Here is an 11,088-nt window from a genome sequence, read left to right on the forward strand (position 1 = left end):
GATGAACCTTCATGCGATAGACTGCTGGTATTGCTTCCAACTCTCCATTCTCCCACCAAAGAAACCTCAAATAATCCTGATCTGCTTTTGTGACGTGGAATTGGTGAAACATTCGCTCTATATCGCACATGAATGCGATAGGACCTTTGCGAAAACGACAAAGAACACCCACCAATGTGTTCGTCAGGTCAGGGCCGGTTAACAGATGGTCGTGGAGAGAGTTATCTTGGTACTTGGCGGAGGCATCAAATACAACTCTGATCTTTCCTGGTTTATGTGGATGATAGACCCCATGGTGTGGGATGTACCATGCAGGATTGTTATCTATTTCTTCGTCAGGGACCTTAGTTGCGTCCCCTCTTGCGATTATGTCATTCATAAAGTTTGTGTAATCACTGTGGTATGTTTTATCCTTTTTAAGCCTCCTTTCCAAACACTTCAGACGATGCATTGCACATATTTTGTTGTTCGGTAACCTTGGTCTACCATCTCGAAACGGTAATGGCATCTCATAATGACCCCTTTCATTTTTCTTGATGTTCTCTTTAAGTTTGGTGAGAAACTTCAAGTCTTCTTGTGAAACAGGATTGTCATCTGCGGCCCTTTCAGAGAAGTCTGCTTCGAGTGCCTTGACAATATCTGAATGAGTAACATCTCTCACCTTTGTTCTGTTTACATAATGAACACGTTTCTGAAGCATTACAGAAGGCTTGAGTTCTGGAATGACATTCTTGACAATGATGCGATGACTGATTCCAATTGCATCTCCATAGTCCAAACAGGGATTATGTTGCCCGACGATGCTCCAACCAAGATCTGTGCGCTGAGCGTATGGTTCGTCTTCTCTGCCTGAGACAATCTCTCTTGAAAGTAGAGCTTGAGAGCAGTTGTATCCAATCAACAGTCCTACTTCGCAATCTTGCAAAGGTGCGATTTCCGATTGTATGTGTTCTAAATGTGACCAAGCTTTAGCTGTTTCGTTAGTTGGAATGTGAGCCTTGTTGGCTGGAATAAACTCTCTTGTATAAGTTGGAGGCAGCGTTATCTTCTTCCTTAGGTTGAAGCCACAAACTTGGAGATTTCGAAGTCTGCAAGACTGAACAACTGTGGTCTGAGAAGACATAGTAGACAGCTCTAGTCTGACAGGTTCTTGGGTTGTTTCAAGTGAGTCAGCAACTTCACTGAGCACAAAGGTAGTGTCACTTTGTGAGTCCAGTAAGGCATATACAAGGACTTCCTTGGGGTTGGCTGAAGATGACAGCCACACAGGAATGATCGCAGCTGTTTGTGTATTGTTCTCCTTGTTTACAACTCTGTTTGCTGTAGCTGAGGCTGTAACTTGTTCTTGAGCTTCAATTTTCTGACTTGGTTCAGTATTTGTGTTTGACTTATCTTGATGTTTATTTCCTTCTTTTATTTTGACTCTATCTTCATGAAGACAAGTAGGATGTCCTTTGCTGCACATCTCACAAATGTTGCGGTCGATACAGTTCTTTGAATAGTGACCTGATTTAAGACAACCAAAACACAACCTTGCTGACTGAATAAACTTGACTCTGTCTGTCACAGCTTTCTCCAGAAAGCTTCTGCATTGGTGTAGACTATGCTTGGATTTTTTACAGAATATACATGTTAGCTGTGGGTTTTCTTGGGAAGTTGTTATCAGTGTTTTAGCTCCAATTTGTCTCTGTTTTGTGGTCTTGAGCTTTTCTACTTTGTCAGACTCACCTTGCTTCAGTGACTGCAGTGATGTAACTGGATTACACGCAATCTTAGCTTCTCTTGTTAGAAATGCAACAAACTGGCTAAAAGTGGGAAACTGATTTGTTTGTTCTTCTATTTCCATAACCTTGCGATTCCAGCTGGCTGCGAGCCAATCTGGGAGTTTGGAAAGAATCTTTCTGTTCTCGTTGCAGTCATTAAGAATCTCTAAGGACTTGAGGTGTAACATTGCTGCTTCACAACTGTGTAAAAAGTCTGCAAAGTCTCGAAGCTCAAAACTGTCCCTTGAGGTCAACTTTGGCCATGCTTGTAACTTATCTCTGCAAGCTTTTGCAATTGTGAATGGGTTTCCGTATCTTTCGTCTAAAATCTTCCGGGCAGCCACGTATGCAGATTCCGTTCCAAGCAGGAAGTCCTCCTTCTAGCGCACTCCTAACTTGTCCACTCACATATCTCCTAAGGTAGAATATTTTCTCCTTATCTGGGATGTTTTTTTGATCAATAAGCGTTTCAAATGAATGCTTCCAGTCGCTGGATCTTATTGGGTCTCCATTAAACACTGCAGGTTCAGCAACAGGAGTGCGACTTGCGCTCAGTGCACTTGCTAGCACTTTAACCAGATCTGCTGTACCATCACTTGGAAGTGTGGCAATAGCTTGTGGCGCTACCTGTTCAAGCAGAGATGGGGAACTTACATGTGTATTTCCTTTAACTTCTGTGTTGATCTTTGTTACATCTACCTTGTCCTCCTCCTTAAGGCTTGTCTGGTCATACACCTGCATTTTTGCTTGTGCTGCTTTAAGATCTTTAATCCTTTCCAGGTGCTGAATCTTTCTTTTCTTTTGTTCTAGAATTCTCTGCAGCTCTGCATACTCTTCCTCTTGCTGAGCCTTTAACTTAACTTCATCTGCTTCTCGTTGCATCCTCAGCTTTATTTCTTCTGCTTCCCTCTCTAAGCGCATTTGTTTAACCAATGCTTCTCTTTCTAAGACCTTTTTTCTAACTTCGGCTTCAAGTATAGCAATTTCTTGCTGCTCCTTTTCTTGTTCTTGTAACACTATGAGAACAGCTTGACTTGCAGCTGCTTCTGCTGCTGCTTCCTGATGTTTACCAGAGGATCTGGTTGAATGCTCAGATGTTTTCCTGCTTGTATTAACGAAGCTCAACTTACTTTTTGTTGTCTGGAAGAGGGAGCCTGCCTCTGGCCAATCTTGTTCCTCATCTTCTTCCCCCTCCAATCGAGCGGTTGCTTTCTTGATGATGTAATTCGAGATCTCCACACATAGATCTACTCTGTGACGTGTCGCTTGATCCGGAGGGGTAAGCTTACGCAGCTCTTCATACACCTTTGTGACATCTGCACGAAGACCTGTGACATCACCAATAATATCTTTAAGTAAGTCTTCACTTAATGCGTCTGATTGAGAGAGGGGTTGTTTGGATGACTTGGCATGTGTTCTCCACTTTTCAAAATTATAGTTAAATCTTTGCTGGAGTCCTTGAATCGTCTTCTCTTGCATTTCTTTTCCCTTTTCTGTGAGTGTTTTCACTCGCTGACTTCTTCTTAGTTGTATTTGCTCTTGCTGTTCATTAGGAACAGTAACTTGTCCTTCCTCAGACTGCAACTGAGGGTCTGCGCTAACTTCAAGGTCAACTGAGAAGTCACCTGGCTCAGTCATAGTAGTGGCTTGTAATAACTGTCACTAGAGTGAATTACATCTAGTGTAACTGAGAGTTATCTCCAACTGAAAATGATACTTGAAATATACATGTCTTACAAACGCTGTAATAAGGGGTAGTGTATAAACTGTAATATATCTTAACTTAATAAAGAAGAAATGTAACTTAAAGAGTTATATCAACTTAACTGTTCCCAAAATAATTTCCAAACATTACTTAATCACATTTCAACCTGTTCAAACAGTATACAGCAATAATTTAACTGTTACCACATTCTAAATATGAACTAAGATATTACTGCTTAAACTTACAGTATGTACCAATAAACTTAAAATCAGCTTGAAAACAGACAACCAGGGGCCTTCTTTTCACAGTTTAACTAGTCAACCTTTAAACTTGTACCTTTTGCTTAGACCAACTCTTAACCTTTAAGTGTCCAAGCTACTTGTGGTCTTATCTTAAATGTTGCTTCTCAAACTGCATGCTTTTGGTCCCATGTGCTCCTGGCTCCAGTGCTCCTTCACTGATCCACACTGTGCACGCGCTGATCACGCTCTGATGAGGCTGCTGCTTCTTGGCTCAAGTCGCTCCGCACGTGCTCTCCACCCGCGCAGATCAACGAGTTTTCACTTTAATTCCTCCAGGTAACGACAGACACAAGTGGCTCTCTACTGATACAGTTTATTGAATCGGTTTGATCAGGATTCATAAACACACCGTGAAAACTAAAAACACAGACAAGACAATGATTAGCTTGGTTAAAATAAAGACTATTGGCGAATAAACTACTTACAAAACATAAAACGAACAAAATACCTCGTTGGCTGAGTACCACATGAGGAATTAAGCTTTCTTCTTGGTTTGCTTCTTCTTTCCTTAAACTTCTGCGTCTATAGCCTTTCTTTCTGCTTTCTGAAATCGCCTTTCCTTGTTTCCCTTCCGGGATCTCTTCTTCTACTTATCTATACTTCTAACATCACAGCACCCCCTAGTGGCGCTACACCAAATTCCATCCATCCATCCATTTTCTTCCGCTTATCCGGGGCCGGGTCGCGGGGGCAGAAGCCTAAGCAGAGAAGCCCAAGCTTCCCTCTCCCCAGCCACCTCCTCCAGCTCATCCGGAGGGACCCCAAGGCGTTCCCAGGCCAGCCGAGATACACAATCTCTCCAGCGTGTCCTGGGTCTACCACGGGGCCTCCTCCCGGTGGGACATGCCCGGAACACCTCACCCAGGAGGCGGCCAGGAGGCATCCTAATCAGATGCCCGAGCCACCTCAACTGGCTCCTTTCGATGTGGAGGAGCAGCGGCTCTACTCTGAGCCCCTCCCGGATGGCCGCACTCCTCACCTTATCTCTAAGGAAGAGGCCAGCCACCCTTCGAAGGAAACTCATTTCTGCCGCTTGTATTCGCGATCTTATTCTTTCGGTCACTACCCAAAGCTCGTGACCATAGGTGAGGGTAGGAACGTAGATCGACTGGTAAATCGAGAGCTTCGCTTTTACGCTAAGCTCCCTCTTCACCACGACGGACCGGTGGAGCGTCCGCATCACTGCAGAAGCAGCCCCGATCCGCCTGTCGATCTCCCGTTCCCTTCTCCCATCACTCAAATTAACATAGAAATACACAAATGTAGAAAGAGAAATGTGACAGTTACAGGTAGTTTTTAATTAGTTATCGTCTCGTTATCGTCGTGAAAAAAAGGGTCGTTGACGAAAACTATGAAGAAAATATTTCGTCAACAAAATTAACGCTGCAGGTGAGCTGACAGTGATCACAGTGATCACTGCTCACACAGCAGGAAACGCTGCGCAGCAAAGTCCCGAAGACACAACGCGTCATTAGCACCGTAACACAGACGGGAGCCGGTGTTGTGCCAAAAAGTGATCGTCTGCCAAAAAGTGTTTGCCAGAAAATTATTTCCCATATTTAAACTGTTGTAAATGACTTGCTGACCTATAATCTGTGAAAAATTTGTCAAACATTTCTCTCGTGAATGATATCAAGTCATTCTGAGTAAGAAACAACATTTCTGTCACAAGGTAGAAGCTGCAATCAGTTTTTGGCAGCGACATTTATATATTCCTTATTTATCAGGGTAAAAACTGTGATTGGCCAGATTTTAAAGAGAAATCTGGCCAAGAGAGCAGCAGAAATCAGAACAAATATAACATTACACTCTATAAAGATAGTTTCAGTGACCAAAGGGGACTGGATTTATTATAATGTACATGCAATAATGCAGAGTCATAAACATACTTGAATAACAGGTCATTTCTTCATTTTATATCTAAGCCCTTCATAAATCCTATTGACTAAACTCTATTAACAAGCAAAGACATCACACATAGGAACATCAAAAATCACTTTCTGGCAGACGATCACTTTTTGGCACAACACCGGATCTCGTCGCTGAGCCACCCGTTACCTGCACTTACCTTGCGTGAACAGCTGTTTAACACTGACCCAGCTGATCAAAGGAATTTTGAATTACCGTAATTCCACGACCGTTTGTCATATCGGGAAAAATTCAAACAGTTTCTGAAAGCTGAGAAATTGCATTTCACATCCAATATAGAGTTTATTAGGGATGAAATCAGAGCAGGTCTCCACTGCTGTGTTTGCAGCTGCACTTTTTCCTGATAAACTGACACACTGCGCAGTTTATGCAGCGTTTTTGAAGCGCAAAAATTCACATCACAGTTTTTACCTGAAAAATTAGAAAATGTTCATCAGCTTGAAATATTCTAATTTTTCCTGATGACATTTTGGAAGAAAAATATCATTTTATATTTTATTTAATGTGTTGAGGGAAAGGTTGCTGTATTCTGACCATTCAAATCATATTGCTGATTAAAATGATTTTTAATTCTGGTCGACCTGCGACTGTGGCTTCAATTCTGGCCTTTCACATGATTGAGTTTGACACCCCTGGTCTACACCATCAGCTATCAACCAATCAGCAACAGCTTTGGACCCTTAAGATAATTCAGCCATGCACGAAATTTGCGGAGGGGGGTTATGACCCCCCCAATAGTCTGATGCAATAAATAACCCCCCCCCCCCCCCATTATCAATTTTGGGTAAAATACTAGCATGTTCAAAAGCAACAACCAACAATTTTTCATTGTTGGTCAACAACACCTCTTGGAAATGAATGATCTGAAGCTACCACAGTCTTATATAAATTAAGCACACAGCTGCAACTCTCTTTTTGTCTTTAAATAATTTTGACCTGATTTCAAAATTTACAATGTGATATATGTACATTTAAGCATAATTGCTGAAATGAAACATGAAGGGTTTTAGTCTGCTCTTGTTTAATTACTAATGGCTGTTGTAATGTTGTAATTTCTCCTAACCAAATTATAGTGCACCAGGTAAATACATACACTTGTCATATAATAGATTCTGAAAGTGTAAAATATTTGTTACTGTTGGAAATGTGAAAATGCTTGTTGAAGGTGCAGAGTAAATACAAAGAAAGTTAAATAAATACATAGTAAAAGTATTACAATGTATTTCTAATACGGTTAACCCAAAATCTCCTGAATCCTTTTAGAAAAGTCAATAATTTAATAAATAAATAAATAGGCAGAGAGCTTAACCCCCCCAATGCTGGACCCAAAGTTACACCCTTGGATTCAGCCCCCCCCCCCCACACACCTTGACCCCATCATAACTCACATGACTAGTGCGGGGGACACCTCCAAGGTGACGACCCCACGGGGGGTTAAACATCCCTCAGTTTGTAGACCTGAAGAAGCCTCCCAGGTGAGGAGCAACATCTGCAAGAACCTCAAAGAGTCGAGTTTCCTTCAGGAGCCAAAGAGCACTTTGTCTCAGGATGGTTCACTTCCTGTCTCAGTTTGGGGGTGAACCTCAGGCTGGCTCTCAGAGCTCACCTTTACCCTCTGGGTTATCTTCACCTTTACCTCACCTTGTTTGGCATCATTGTTTCAGCACAACCTTGTGTGTGACTGTGCAGCTCTTATTCTGACAGAGAAGAGACTTTTACTCTGAAAACCACAGACATGTTTAAACTATTTTTTTAACTTATAAAGTACAAATACAAGTTGTACTTTTGTAAAAGTGTTTACATCAAAATTCAGAAACACCTCAGCTGTTCCCGTACAACCGTTTACAATCAGGTGTGACAATAAATTTCCTCACAAATTATTTGTATCAGTCCAAAAACAGTTCCTGTCCTCCACAGACAGAGGGCGCTGTCACAGCCACCAATACTGCTGTCTGCCTTTCACCTGTCTCTCAGCAACCACATGCTGTCACATAATGCTGTGATTGGCTGATGTGTCATTGTGGTTGTACTGTGTGGATCTATGTCCAAATATTTGATCATATTTGCTCCTTCATTCACACTGAAGGTTCAGCTGTTCTGCCTCAAAACTAATGACTCATTAAAAAGGAGGTAAATGACTACATTTACATATTTACATATGACATTAAATGACTAAAAGTTTCCATAAGATCCAGATTTAAAAAGGCTCTGGAATAAAAATGTATCAGAGCAGATTTAGAAGGTTTTCCCTCCTGATGAAACACAAGCAGACGTGCAGACAAACTTCTGTGCTGCACACAATGTTTCCATAACAACCATCATCATAACAGAAGAACATGTGAGTACAAAACTTTCACATCATTAAAACTGTTTAAAAAGGGAGATTAATGCACTCAAAACATGTGAACAATCAGCTACATGTGATGTTGTCTGATTCTGACCAACACAGCGCCCTGACTCCTGTGTAGGTATGAGGATTGGTCCTGCAGACTTTACCAGATCAGGTCCCATATAAACAATACTGCCTAAGTCAAAGCCTCACAGATCAGTGATTGTTCCAGTCTGCTGGCTCCTGCAGGTCCTGATTGTTCCCAACATTAATTCCAATAAAATCATCTAAGTCAGATTTTTGCCCTCCTGGGATGAAAAATCTGGTCCCACTGTTACATTTCCAATTAAAGCCGCAAGCGGCGATGAGCGGGCCCTCGCACCCGGCGCGCGTCGACCCCTGGCGCGCTCCAGCCAAGCCGCGCGTCGACCCGTGGCACGCCCCAGCCGAACCGCGCTCGGAGGTTCTCGCAGACGAGAGAGTAGCTGGCTCACCCGGCTGCTGACGGCTCAGCAGGCTAGCCGTACTTCGCGTCGATCGTCTCCCGCTTCCACTAGGTGGCGTCGGTGAGTGCCCACTAATTAATATGTCACAATGCTCTATGTAATGCCTGCAGCCATCAATGAAACTGTAATGACCATAGGATGATGAGTATCAGTGTCCTACTGATTTCCTGTTGCCACTAGGTGGCGTTATGAGTGTGAAACAAAGCTGATAGAGGGGTGTGTCCGGTCTCCCTTACCCTCCCATTAAGCCTGTGAAGTTTGAGGCAGATCGGACAATGTATGTCAGAGATGTAACAATTTGGTGCACTGTGGTATATGAGTAAAATCCCACATTTAGAGGGTTGCTACGGCAACACCGTTCAATATTCTACAAAACCATGAATATCTTTTGATGGGCTACTTGTGTAGATGATCTGGAGCCATTTTGGTGTGACTGGATGAAAAGCTGTAGTAGAAGATGATTCAAATAGCAGGCCTGAAAAATGTGAAAAATGCTGCAAAAATGACACCTTAATTAGAACATGTCAGGCTTCCTGTTGGATTTCGGCTATCGGTCCAAGAGACTTTTTTGTACGTGTTAGGATGTTACTTCAGCATGCACGATTTCAGGTACACAGACCAAGCACTGCCCTGGGGCTGATGTTTAGAACCTATCTGGGCCTGAAATGGAAAAAAAGTCCAAATTCAGAGGGTTGCTACGGCAACACCGTTCAATATTCTACAAAACCATGAATATCTTTTGATGGGCTACTTGTGTGGATGATCTGGAGCCATTTTGGTCTCACTGGGTCAAATGCCCTAGGAGGAGTTGAGGCAAAAAGGCCTGAAAAAGGCGAAAAATGCTGCAAAAATGACACTTTAAAGTAACGTGGCTGACTTCCTGTTGGGTTTGGGCTATCGGTCCAAGAGAGTTTTTTGTAGATGTTAGCATCTTACATCAGCAGGCACATTTTCAGGTACATAGAGAAAGCACAGCCCAGGGGCTGATGTTTAGAATCTCTGTGAATTTGAAATTGAAAAAAGTCCAAATTCAGAGGGTTGCCATGGCAACACCGTTCAATATTCTACAAAACCCTGAATAACTTTTGATGGGCTACTTGTGTAGATGATCTGGAGCCAATTTGGTGTCACTGGGTGAAATGCCCTAGGACAAGTTCGTTCAAATAGCAGGCGTGGAAATCGCAAAAATTGACACCTTCAATTGAAGATGGCCGACTTCCTGTAGGGTTTAGGGTATGGGTCCAAGAGACTTTTTTGTACGTCTTAGTATGTTACATGAGCATGTACATTTTCATACATGTAGATAAAACGTAGCTCCGGGGCTACTCAAAAAACTTGCTATTTTAAGATATTCCTAGCTGCCACTAGGCGGCGCTCTAACGTTTATGGACTTTATGCATATGAGTGTGTTCAGGGCAGCATGCTTATCACACCACTGAAGTTTGAGCCAGATTGGGCAAGTTGGCTTTGAGTTACAGCCATTTTTGTGTTCATGGCGAATCATCGAACTTTGCCGTCCCATAAGGGTCACGCCCTTTTGTCAAAAACTCACAGTTTTGAAAACACAGTAAGTCCAACTTCTTAAGGCTTTCCAGGTGAAATTTGAGATGGTTCTGCTAAACCACCTTGGAGCTGGACCTCCAAGTGTAAAATATGACATTTCCTGTTCCCACTAGGTGGCGCTGCGACTGATATTAAATATTGTCATATGTATGTGTTCAGGGGGGCACCCTCATCCTACTGGAGAAGTTTGATGCACATTGGATCATGTAGGTATGAATGAGAGGCAATCAAAATTTCATGGCGAATGATCAAAGTTCAAAGGGGCATAAGGACCCCTCCCCCTTGGCAAAAACTCACCATTTTCGAGATTTAGATTCCCCTGGGGGTGTAGGTTAGACAAACCAAATATGAAGATAATAACGTCTAAAACCTCTGAGTTATTAGAAAAAGTGTGAGGGCTGCAAATCGCCAAATTTGCATAATTAATTCAAAATGGCGGACTTCCTGTTGGGTTTAGGGCATGGCTCCAAGAGGATTTTTTGTGCGCCTGGACATGATATACATGTGTATGAAGTTTCATTCATGTACGTGAAACACAGCGGTGGGGCTCCAGTTTAGGGGGCGCTAGCGAGCCATTTGGGCGCGCCCTTGCCCGAGCCCATTAAAATACTTAAATTTTCACCAGGTGTGACGCATGTGCAAAGTTTCATGAGTTTTTGAATATGATAAAGCCCCCAAAAAGCCAATTCATTTGCCTGAATAATAATAATAAAAATAAAAAAAATAAAAAAAAAAAAAATAATAATAAACGAAGCAATTACAATAGGGCCTTCGCACAGTTCGTGCTCGGGCCCTAATAAATGATCATGAGTCAGATGAGTTTCATGCTAAAGCCCTCCTCAGCTCCTACAACACACACTTCCAATATCTACCATCTACACAAACTCCACATGCTGTAATTCCATGTTTCCACTTATTTCCCATTTTCCAGCTAAACATGAAGCAATGAGGGGTGACTCAGGACTTTTGCACAGTACAGTGTCTCTGTAAG

At 42.4% G+C, this 11,088-nt stretch overlaps 1 pseudogene; it reads left to right on the forward strand.

Annotated features, from left to right (window-relative positions):
• The window catches only part of LOC115791158 (NACHT, LRR and PYD domains-containing protein 12-like), a 1,329,445-nt pseudogene that overhangs the window by 645,056 nt on the left and 673,301 nt on the right, over positions 1-11,088 (forward strand).

Source organism: Archocentrus centrarchus, chromosome 2, assembly GCF_007364275.1.
Source record: "Archocentrus centrarchus isolate MPI-CPG fArcCen1 chromosome 2, fArcCen1, whole genome shotgun sequence".
In the NCBI taxonomy this organism is placed as follows: Eukaryota; Metazoa; Chordata; class Actinopteri; order Cichliformes; family Cichlidae; genus Archocentrus; species Archocentrus centrarchus.